The 12,976-nt window shown below is 36.7% G+C and overlaps 1 protein-coding gene across 1 annotated transcript in view; it reads left to right on the plus strand.

Moving 5' to 3' along the window:
* LOC134678142 (uncharacterized) overlaps nt 1-12,976 on the plus strand; it is a 216,110-nt gene that overhangs the window by 46,664 nt on the left and 156,470 nt on the right. The gene's annotated exons all lie outside the window — the stretch shown is intronic.

Raw genomic sequence — 12,976 nt, forward strand, 5'->3', positions numbered from 1 at the left:
TAATCATGGTGGCGGTCACGGTCACAGTCGGGATTTGATAACGCCATGTCAAAGACAGATAAGTTTCACTATGTTTCGACGTTGTAACAAATATTAAATCATATTCATAACCGGGTCTATCGCGAACTATTATAACAAGTATTTCATTATACATATTATGGGCAACTTATGCCGTACACGCCCTTGACAGTAATATTGGCATATGCCATTGCCAAGTAGTGTAGGTACTTAATTGGAACGTTTACGTTTTCCACACCGCGTTCACTGGCTTACATCATTTTCATTTCTTCCATCCCACCACACACTTTGGGTGCCTACACATACCTAATCCATAGAAAACAAGAAAATAAAACATCAAATTATTAAAGGGATCAGCACACTACACCTGGATTGAGATACATGCAATTTTCAGCATTAAAACTATCTATCGATTGTAACATTATTGTTATTACTATAACGTTATTTAATTTTCTAGGTTCAACATTAATTTCTGCATCTGCATTCATATTCCATAATGCGCAAGTTGTACTAGTGTAATGACGCCGCGCTCAGTTTTCTGAGACCCCTTGTGTAATAAAGTGTTTCCTTAGGCGCAACAAACTACATCGTAAATTACCTACTAGGGTTTTCTCTCTTTGCCGCCGCTATTGCGTTTATGGTGGCTTGCCAGTGTTCGCGGTGGTGGTAAATTTTAACGTCCACAACGCGATGCACATCCGTGCACATGCACATGTGAGCTCATGTTTTTATTCAGCGACAGAGAACAGTGCGTTCATCTACCGCATTTTAAGTTTGCAGGGATCAGCATCGTGGCATTAGCAGCTTCTAAGCAAACGATAGGTACTCAGAGAAGTCACTTATAGCGGGGGTGTGACTTTCTTTTGAATGTCGCATGTTATTTAAGTTTAATTCATAAGTTTATTAAGTATTGCATACCCGAAATGGGTAGGTAACTGTTGAAACTAATAAATTGTATCAGAATTACAAATTACACAGTACTTACTGCAGTAAATCATTCTTATTATCGCTGACTGGCAATACAGAGAGGTAACGCAGCCAGCGTTATGGGCTCAATGCCGCAGGCGGAGGTTTTAGAAGGGGTATTATTTTTATAACTTCTTTTTATTTTCATCTATTTTATTAGTATATTATAGTTTTTACATAATATTATAAGTATTAGTTTAATTTTAAGTACGTTTATTTTAATTTTAGTTTAGTTATTAAATCTTTAATTCATAATTAGTTTTAATGTTTTTTTTTGTTATTAAGTACCAATTATTGTTAATTAATAAATACAGAAACTTAATGCCATAAATATTCTTATTATTATTCTGTTCTTATTCATAGCTATAGGGAAATAAAGACTAGGTATCTTTACTACTTAGAAGTAGCTTTCAGCTGGAAGAAAGGGTACAAGCGAAGACGTCGCTTGCAGTGAGGCTGGACCGTGTTTTTGCCACCGCAGTCCGAGTGGAACGGCACTAAAAGGTCCCGTTTATACGCCGCACTCCGTGTAACTAACGCGGTGTGTAATTTACCCCGCATGTATCGACCCTACACCCTTCATGACAGTATTTGAGATGAGAGACTCTTGTGAGTAATAGTTCAAACCAAGGGACTCGTGATTGGTGAGTGGTAATAGCAGCAAGGTCCTACTTTTACAAAATGGTACTTTAATCTATAGAGATACTTTAGATACCTATCTATTTACAAAAAAAATTATTAAAGACATAAATGCAATTAAACATATGTAATCTAATTCCTACAGTCGCCTTCAGTTAAATCGGAGTGGCCAAGATGCTGAGAAATATCTGAACAAAACACATTCAGTGCAAGCGCGACTTACACCTTACGGCCGTAACCGATAACACGCGAAAGCCCGTATGTAGCGAAAAGCGCCTATGAACAAGGAACCCGCCTAGCGCTTTGTTCAAATATTTGTGAACACCTTGGTCACTCTGATATATATCTGATAATGATGTATGTACCTACTTAAATAGGTTCCTATCTCACCACTCCATCCGGTATTCCGGATGGGACTTTTTATTCCTGTTTAATTACCTTCACATACGGCGTTACGTTGTAACGTCTATACATTAATCATATGAATATTTATAGTCCCACCGATATTAACGCTCCGCTACATCATAAATTAACTTAATGACTGCGTATCTCATTTCCGTGTAAATATTTAAAATCTGAAAACAGAACATTTATTGCTTAGTCCTGAAGAGTTTTGTTGTCATCTACCGATTCGTGAATGCTGGCATTGGATCGAACGAATTAATTAAAATACCATTTTTTTTTTACTTCTGAAACCTAGGCAACCATGGACTAGACCAACTTTTTAATAAGACAACCTATTACAGTTAGATAAATTCTATATGAAATAAGTTTTCATTTGATGTTATATACGATTAAATAACAAAAAAGGTTTGTTGTAAAACAAATATAAATCTATTTTGTTCGTAAAATTTTGTTGTATGTAGGATATTTGCGTTACTAATACAAATTTGGTAATTTGGTATTAATAGCTAGGTATCACACGAAATCCATTTAGGATCCCGAGCCCACTCAAATCTCGTTTGGGAACCTCACGTCTGTTGTATGGATTTAGATGTAACAGCCAACAAAATCACTTTCATCAGAAGCGATCAAATATGCACCCTAAGCTTCTATCTTACACCTTTCCCCTGCACCGAGGTATCGCATCGCGATATTTCCTATGAACAGCCCCGTAATGGGCACCATACATTGCGCTGCGAACATGAAGGATTCACTCCCGGTTCACTCTAGGCTTCCAATGGATGATCAAACCGCTTTAAGGTTTATATTAAACTCATCAGTGGGCAGGATATGTTTTGTGATGTTATCGATGATGCTCTGTTTGTCTTATGTCTTAAGTTGTACTTCACTCTTCCACTATTATCTCAATATTCACCAATTTAAAGTCAATAATTGAATTCGTCATTGTTTATTATTTGCTTAAATGGAAATAAAAATGTAACAAAAGTGACCGAACAAAAAACACACTTGCCAATTAGGTAATATTAAACTACATGCACACCCAGAGGAAAGGTAATATTAAACGAGATAACCTTACATTAGACGGTACAAAAGTATCTACCAGTCTATCATAAGTGAAATGGGATCCACTGTTAAACAAAACCGATATTTGACATCTTAATGGTAACATTCCATTTCTAACCGCAGCTACACTACCGGTACTGAACGCGCCTGTCATTGTCAATTTCCATAGTAAAATGAACAGTAGTGCAGCTGTCGTTGGAAATGGACTGTCACCTTAACGGTCACAACTCGTGCCGATTCGCCCTTACACATATTATGAACAAGTGCTAAAACTTAGTGGCTAAAACTTAGTATACAGGGTGATTACTCGAATCGTATCCTGAGCATTCCAGAAACAGAGCGTACTAAAGCCATACCTTTACCTATGCCTAGTCACTTAGCTGTTTTATTGCCGACTAAGCGAACATAGCAGAATAACAAAAATAAAAGTAAATAACTTTACTGAAGTTACTCGACTGACTTAAAGGAGGCACAGCTATTTTTTTACCGCGCTCAGGATACCAGGGAAATTGGTAGAAAAGGCGATAATATCTATGGAAACACGGATTTGTTTGCTGTCTGGACACTTTCCCGAAAGGGACGACCCAAGCACTTACGTATTCCCATTGTTTGGGGTTATTGGTCCATTCTAAATTCTCAAGCGGGTCTAAGCTTAGTGGGTAGAATCACTGAGGGTTAGTGCGAGTTAGGTATACTAGGACTACTAAATAGGTATAGAGTAGGTATAGACGCTCAAAGTCGAAGAATGTTGAATATTTATAATATATTATATTAAATTAAAAAAATCGTGTACAATAAAATATCAATGTTGAACAAATGGATAATGTACGTAGGTACCTATATGTATATACCGGGTGTGGCATGTAACACGAGCAAATAATTAAAACATAGATTGAACTCCTCAAACGGTGACACTTTTGTTCAACAACTTTTAAAAATGATGAAGTATTTAGACTCCCTATTTTTCATACAAAATAAATATTATCTTCAATGAACGCCATCGCCACGCCATTATCATTGTGACTGACCTTGCTTGTCATGCCTTAAACATAACAAAATTTGCAATACATTACGTCTTAGAATAAACTTTAAAGTGTATTAAAAATCAAACCACAAGTTATTTTTAAAAGTCGCTGAATAAATGTTGGTCGGTATGAGGAGTACAGCTTACGGTTTAATTTTTTGCTCATATTACAGGCCCTCCCAGTATCCAGTATTACACCCTATATAATACTTAAGTAGGTAATTATTATATATAGGCAAATTAGATGTCATACCGTTAAATCCTTTAGCCAAGTGGTGATCTCGTAGGAACAACATAGCAAATCCTTTGACGTTTTATTTGTCGATTTCAAATTTATATTAAAAAGTTAAAAAAACCTTGTCAGGCTTAGGTTAAATCGATATAGGTTAGGTAAATCATATTTTCTAAGATCCCTATCCTGTGCCTTAAATATACAAGTTAGATTTCAACTAGACTGAAGACGATACCTAAATACTTCTTATTTACTTATTTAAAAGGTTTCAGTTTTCAACTCCTACATAAGTATTTGATACCGATTAGATAAACAATGGTATTTTCTTGAGCCTGCTAAAGTAAACGAATGAACTTTAGGAAAGCAATTAGAACTAAACTAATTTTCGAGTCTTCGCCGCGCGTCGGGCATACCGAGTTTTACCTGTGTTTATGTAACTTCTTAGAGATTGTTTTTAGAAACACGTCCTACTTACGTGGTTTTAAATGTAATTACTGTTTCGTTTTAATTCCAAATAAAAAAATTATATGTACCTATTACATCTGTCTACATAACCCCCTAGGCATACATCTCTTTAATAAACAATATTACTATCTATATATTAATGTCAACATCCTATTCTGCGGACGGGTGTGATAAAAAAATTGATTCAGTCTTTTTTTATGTTTTCCTTATTGTAGGTACTTACCAATTATGAAATTTATGAATTAGGTAAAGACGTAGAGCATAATTGTTCCCATCGTATTTTCTCGGAAACGTTCGTATTTGTCATCCTACTTCAGTCAACCTCAGTACTTTTTGTACCGAGACTGACTGAAATAGCAAATAATATTAGAAGCGCTGGTGGCCTAGAGAAGCGCTGGTGGCCTAGCGGTGAGAGCGTGCGACTTGCAATCCGGAGGTCGCGGGTTCAAACCTCGGCTCGTACCAATGAGTTATTCGGAACTTATGTACGAAATATCATTTGATATTTACCAGTCGCTTTTCGGTGAAGGAAAACATCGTGAGGAAACTGGACTAATCCCAATAAGGCCTAGTTTACCCTCTGGGTTGGAAGGTCAGATGGCAGTCGCTTTCGTAAAAACTAGTGCCTACGTCAAATCATGGGATTAGTTGTCAAGCGGACCCCAGGCTCTCATAAGCCGTGGCGAAATGCCGGGATAACGCGAGGAAGAAGAAGACCCTGATGTAATAAAATAGCAATGTGCCTTCTAACATTAACTGCAGCATTGTTGGTAAATGTAATCTTGTTGGTAAATCTGGTGTTGTACCTACCTAGTGTTACAATATTAGAGTACGTATCAAAAATAATCCTTTTCAACTCTTGGGCCTCTTAAGTAACTATTTAAAATTTTAAATCGTCTTAACTCTATGACGAATTAATTCACAAAATATATAATGAAGAGCGAGAAGGGAAAACAAAATTTAATTGGGTAGGTACCTGATGTCGCTATAAAATAAACGACGCTTGACACATTAAACGTTGAAATAACGTAAAACAAAAGCATTGAATATTTAATTGTACTTAATTCTTAATTAATTACAGCCCAAATCCCTAAAAATCCAGGTAGGGTCATTTGCATACGTTTCCTACATTATGAACAGCATCCAACAAAAGCATTATTTAATTAAGATAAACCGTCTAGACAATGGAAAGGCAAATTATGGAAACGAAATATTGTCCGCTTAATGCGGTTGACCCTCGCAGCTGCTGTGTTTATAGGCAGGGATAATTACTGTGCCTAGCAAGTCTACTGGAGGCCTATTCGAAGTTTAAAAACCTAAATTTATTTTTTTGTTTATTTGGTAGGACTATGACCCGGCTCACAGTCTAGCAAATCTAATCATAACTATAAAAAACTAAACTTATAGACAATCTTTTACCGGCTGTTATTTCTTCCATTAATCGGTAGGTATTACCGGAAAATTTTACCGTGTCCCGCCAGGGTGTAATTTGTAAAATATTGCATAAAATTCTCGGATATAGGTAGATATTATTTATTTTACCTTTTACTAGCCTGGTATAGGTATACTAAAAAACCGGCCAAGCGTGTCAGACTCGCGCACGAAGGGTTCCGTACCATTACGCAAAAAACGGCAAAAAAAAACACGTTTGTTGTATGGGAGCCCCATTTAAATAATAATTATATTATGTTTTTAGTATTTGTTGTTACAGGGCAACAGAAATACATCATCTGAAAATTTCAACTGCCTAGCTATCACGGTTTATGAAATACAGCCTGGACAGACAGACAGACGGACAACAGAGTCTTAGGAATAAGGTCCCGTTTTTACCCTTTGGGTATGGAACCCTAAAAGCGGACATTATTATCTATATTATTTTATTATATTAACCCTTAATCAAATATCGGGAAATTATTTCCCACTTCATTCTAATTTACGAAATATTTTTTATGTTTTTAAAGGCAGCACTCAGCGATACCAACCATACAGATTTAAAATCTTAGTAACATTTTGAATTTGAAAAATGGCAACACTTTTCTAATAGCCGCCATTTGTGACCATACGTCAAAGTCAATGTCAGTTGTTGTGATTTTTTTTGCAATAACGACAATTTTTTTAGTGTTTTGAGGTTAAGTGCGAAAAAAAAATCTTGTAAGTGCATACACTGAATACTATCATAAACTAGACTTATTTTTCCTGCGCTTTGCTTGAAAAGAATTGTAATAACGATGTGATATAGCCAAGATTTTAAGGTTTTAGTAAGTGGGTAATTATTTCCCATTGTTTGTTCCTAGGCGTACGATTCACAAAAAAATTGGTAGATTTTATCAAGTGGGAAATAATTTCCCAGTGTTTGTACTCTACTTAAATTTTAATTGGTTTCCATAAATAAAAATATATGCCCGTTTGCATGTTACTCAAAAAAATCTGTGGCTGTTTTTGTTTTCTGTTTTATTTTATTTATTTCTTCGATTTTTGAAGTTAACTTTAAAGGATCATACTTGAATTCCAAGCAAAGCCGGGGGGAGCTACTAACTAGTAAAAAGTTCGTAACCGTATCGGACAATGGGAAACTATTTCCCACTTCATTCAAAATTTTGCTATTACGTAACGGATAACGGGAAATTATTTCCCACCGCAAAACCCCCCTTTCCCCCCACTAAAATTCTTTTTATATATTTTTTCGTAATTTACGGACCCAAATTACCTAAAAACCATTCTTAGTTTTCAAAAATCTCATAAAAAGTGTTCCGTTTGATTAAGGGTTAACAACTCTGACTCCCCTGAACCATTCCGTTGCTTACTGCCTTCTCTGTGACCTGTAGGTATGTATACAATATCAATATATAATCGATTTCTAAAGCAGTTCCAACTATTTCGAAGTAGGTACAAGCAGCTTAATGCAGACGAGAAATCGATAAAGCTAGGTTTCATTTTCATAACATTCGGTTTGCTCGATTTTGCCGGTCATCTCTATTTTTCAATATAATAAACAAATATGAACTATTATGTATTTGATTGATTAATATCACAATTTTATTACGTTATAGAAAGTCTTAATCATCATAAATTAGTCTATTTTAGTATCAAAATATTAATGTAGCTTAGAATCTACAATGGAAAAAGATACCTTGCTGAAATATATTCTTTTTCGCCTCATATAACCGGGCACGGTTCCTAACTCGGTCCGCTTTATTATGCGCGATCGGCAGCAACAATGATAAAAGTGAAAAAAGTTAGAGTTGTTCAAAGAAATTCCCTCGGACTTGGGGCAATAAAGCCTAAGGCATATTACATAAATCATCGTCCTTTCGTAATAAATGAAAAAAAAGGGAATTTGGCATATTCACTGGAAGAAGGCACAAGCGTTAGGCGGTGGTATTAAACAAAGAATTGTTATTGTCAAAAAGTTAAAATAGATAGGTACTTATTGAAATTGCCTATTTACTTAGCTGAATAGCGTTTCGCGAAATGTTATATTTTTCAGTGTGATTTAATAGGCTCGGCTTAAGGCAAACTTTCTGAGAATTGTAAGCAATTTAGTAAATCTTGCCCTTACTTTAAGCCATTTAGTTTCCGACTAACAGAAGCAAGGGATAATGTATCAAGGGTCTGCCTGAAAACCAGCGTTGTAGTTAATACGCTGCAATATTATGCTGAGGCAAGCTCCTATTTAACACTCATGAATATTTCTCCCTTAGATGTGCAACTCAATTTCTTAGTTTTTAAGTGTAAATTTAAGATTTATCTGTAAAATGTGTTACATTATTTGTTAACTCTGTCATTTCATGTGATGTTGAATAAAATTGTTCTATGTCTATGTTCTATGTCTTAGTCAAACAAGAAATATGTAAAACCAAGGCCCGGTCCAGAAAAGTATAATTCTTTCTTCGTGAAATATTAGGCATTTATTTCCTTACCCATATAGGTAATTGTGTTATCTTCAATAACTGCCTAGTTTAGAAGTCACTCCTTAAGAATGATAATTTATACTGAGGCACTAACGAAATGTTATTTGACACAGGACAGCTAGCGTCAAAAATTTTAAGTTCAAAAAGTAGCATTGATACAACAATGCATCCTGAAATACCTTTTTTTCTTCCAACGGGAAATCGACGTAAAAACAGAATTTTGTAAGGGATCCTCTTCATTTACGATCTTGAACAGTGAAATATGAGTTTCCTGTTTCCATATCTTGCGCTGCCCCCGTATCGAGGTCAATGGGCTATGGGCAGGCCATTGCTAGGTAATTTGACATAAATCCCGATGAGCCATCGACACGCCCTTACTCCCAATGTTTTGGTAACTTGTGAAGCTATTTATTTGATCAATGGCCATTGAAACTTCGATTTATATTTTATAGTATTATTTTTATACATCATACGTTAAATGTGCCTAGTTTGATATGTAATATCTATTCATATAGTATAATGAGATAGTTTAAATTGCTTTCAAGAGTCGGCAGATACGTTCAGAGCCTGTTTCACCATGGTGGCAAATGTAATTATGTCAACACCACAATTACTGGACTTGCAGACGCCTACAGGCTACAGTAATTGATTTAGACTGAACTGGCTACACAGAGTGCGTATACACTTGTTTACCACCGACGTTGTATAAAAAAATATGTCATTACTATCTTGAAGAGCTCGTATAAATTGTCACGAGAAACGCCAATCGTCACAAAATTCCGACTCAGAACCAATCTCGTTTCAAAACTTGCAAAAACTCTACAAACGCATAATAGTTTTTATAGATATTTTTTTTATGTACTTACCTACTTCAGCTAGGAGTTTACTAAATTCATTTCGATCTTCGATTAACTCAGCCGTCGCGTGTTCGGGCAGTCCGGACAGACCGCCCACAGAAATTGGATATTAATTGATCTGATTGAAAGAGACGAGTCCTTAAGTCAGATCAGACCAGAGTATATTATTTATATAGGTTAGTACCTAGTAAAATCCAGACAGTTTTGCCATATTAACGAAAATGATATTGCCATAATGAAATAGGTAATCGTATTAATAGTTAGTTATATTTGATCTAATTTGCTCCCGATGTTTTGATGTGGCTGTCAAATCGAGAAGATGGACGTAAAGTCACGTCCAAAACGTTGGGCAGTCAATAAATCAAAATTTGAAAGTAACGAAATGAAATAAAAACCTATTTAAAACTATTGCTGTTACTAATAATTATCCTTTTTCAGTTATAATAAAGCTGCTCTAATTTAATTATGCTTACTAAAAACCGGGCAAGTGCGAGTCGGACTCGCGCACGAAGGGTTCCGTACCATAATGCAAAAAAAAAACAAAAAAAAAAGCAAAAAAAACGGTCACCCATCCAAGTACTGACCACTCCCGACGTTGCTTAACTTTGGTCAAAAATCACGTTTGTTGTATGGGAGCCCCATTTAAATCTTTATTTTATTCTGTTTTTAGTATTTGTTGTTATAGCGGCAACAGAAATACATCATCTGTGAAAATTTCAACTGTCTAGCTATCACGGTTCGTGAGATACAGCCTGGTGACAGACAGACGGACGGACGGACGGACAGCGAAGTCTTAGTAATAGGGTCCCGTTTTACCCTTTGGGTACGGAACCCTAAAAACGAGAAGGTTAAAAAAAGAGCAGCAAAACCTGTTTTAACTGACAGAGGCATATCGTAACATGCCTCTGTCCGTTAAAACCGTAGTTCTTCAATCTTCATAAACCGTAGTTTATGAAGACGGTGGTAAGAGGAAAAAGGTGGCATGACCATGGTATATATGTAATTCGCATAGCAAACTATATAAACATCAGGGTCAGTTCATTATGGACTCACTATATGAGTTGGCTAGGAATTTAATATTGTAGTAGATGTTCTCATAAGTTCGTGTCGTGATGCTGTAGTGGCCAAGTAGTTCAGGTATCCGACTTTCAATACGGAGGGGTTCGAATTCGAATCCTGGCATGTACTAATGTGTTTTTTGGAACGCATGTATGAACCCTAGTAGCATTTTCGTTGGGGCCCACGGTGCCAACGGTAGGGAAAACGTTGGGATGAGGTTCGTTCCGTAGCCAACATTAATTTTGTATTGGCCCACCATCGCATTTACCAACATTCGCTGTGGCACAGATGCCCAACAATGGGCCTTTGTGTATTTTGGTACCGTTGGCTAAACAACGATAATATACGTTGGCCCAATGATGACATATATCGCATTTACCAACATTGGCAGTGACAGTGATGCCCAACAATGGGCCTTTGTGTATTTTGCTACCGTTCGCTAACCAACGATAACATTCGTTGGCCCAATGGTGACGAATACCGCATTTACCAACATTGGCTGTGGCACGGATGCCCAACAATGGGCCTTTGTGTATTTTGGTAACGTTGGCTAGTCAACGATATCATCCGATGGCCCAATGATGACAAATATCGCATTTACCAACATTGGCTGTGGCACTAATGCCCAACAATGGGCCTTTGTTTATTTTGGTAACGTTGGCTAATCGACGATATCATCCGATGGCCCAATGACGACAAATATCGCATTTACCAACATTGGCTGTAGCATTGATGCCCAACAATGGGCCTTTGTGTATTTTGGTAACGTTGGCTAATCAACGATATCATCCGATGGCCCAATGATGACAAAAATCGCATTTACCAACATTGGCTGTGGCACTGATGCCCAACAATGGGCCTTTGTTTATTTTGGTAACGTTGGCTAGTCAATGATATCATCCGATGGCCCAATGACGACAAACATCGCATTTACCAACATTGGCTGTAGCATTGATGCCCAACAACGGGCCTTTGTTTATTTTGGTAACGTTGGCTAATCAACGATATCATCCGATGGCCCCATGACGACAAATATCGCATTTACCAACATTGACTGTAGCATTGATGCCCAACCATGGGCCTTTGTGTATTTTGGTAACGTTGGCTAATCAACGATATCATCCGATGGCCCAATGATGACAAATATCGCATTTACCAACATTGGCTGTGGCACTGATACCCAACAATGGGCCTTTGTTTATTTTGGTAACGTTGGCTAATCAACGATATCATCCGATGGCCCAATGACGACAAATATTGCATTTACCAACATTGGCTGTAGCATTGATGCCCAACAATGGGCCTTTGTGTATTTTGGTAACGTTGGCTAATCAACGATATCATCCGATGGCCCAATGATGACAAATATCGCATTTACCAACATTGGCTGTGGCTCTGAGGCCCAACAATGGGCCTTTGTTTATTTTGGTAACGTTGGCTAATCAACGATATCATCCGATGGCCCAATGATGACAAATATCGCATTTACCAACATTGGCTGTGGCACTGATGCCCAACAATGGGCCTTTGTTTATTTTGGTAATGTTGGCTAATCAACGATATCATCCGATGGCCCAATGATGACAAATATCGTATTTACCAACATTGGCTGTGGCACTGACGCCTAACAATGGGCCTTTGTGTATTTTGGTACCGGTGGCTAAACAACGATAACATTCGTTGGCCCAGTGAGCACAAATATCGCGTTTACCAACATTGGCTGTGGTACTGATGCCCAACAATACCAGTTGAGTTTGCTTGTGATATCACTAGATGGCGTTACTGTCTCCAAACATCGAAGTTATAGTTATTTTCTCGATTATTCCGGATATAATCATAATATTTTTTTAAAATAACTTATAAATCTAATAGCTATAACTATAAAATTTATACATAAATTTAAAAAATTGTTTTTTACCAACATTTTCTCAATTTAAATCTCAAATAACATAAATCTCGCTTACGAAGTTTCGAAGTGCGGTTAGTATATATACAAATTAGAGTGTATAGTAAGTGTACTTGTTTCGGCAGTACATATACTAAAATTGGAACGATACAGAGAAGATTAACAACAAATGCTGCCTAGGGCCTTCATGTGGATACAATACAACCAATGCCTACCGTAGTGTAATTGTAATATTTATCAGCAAAGGCCCAACGTCGTATTACACAACCACTTACTTAACGTAGGGTAACTGTAGGACTCGTAAACAAAAGCCCATTACATAATTAGACTGTAGGCACACTATAAATTACACGTAAGTACAGTACAGTACAGTAAGAATCCTACACAAGGCCCAACGTTAAAGTTACAATGTTGGCCCTTCGTGGGACAAGC

This window comes from Cydia fagiglandana, chromosome 2 (assembly GCF_963556715.1).
Source record: "Cydia fagiglandana chromosome 2, ilCydFagi1.1, whole genome shotgun sequence".
Taxonomy (NCBI): domain Eukaryota; kingdom Metazoa; phylum Arthropoda; class Insecta; order Lepidoptera; family Tortricidae; genus Cydia; species Cydia fagiglandana.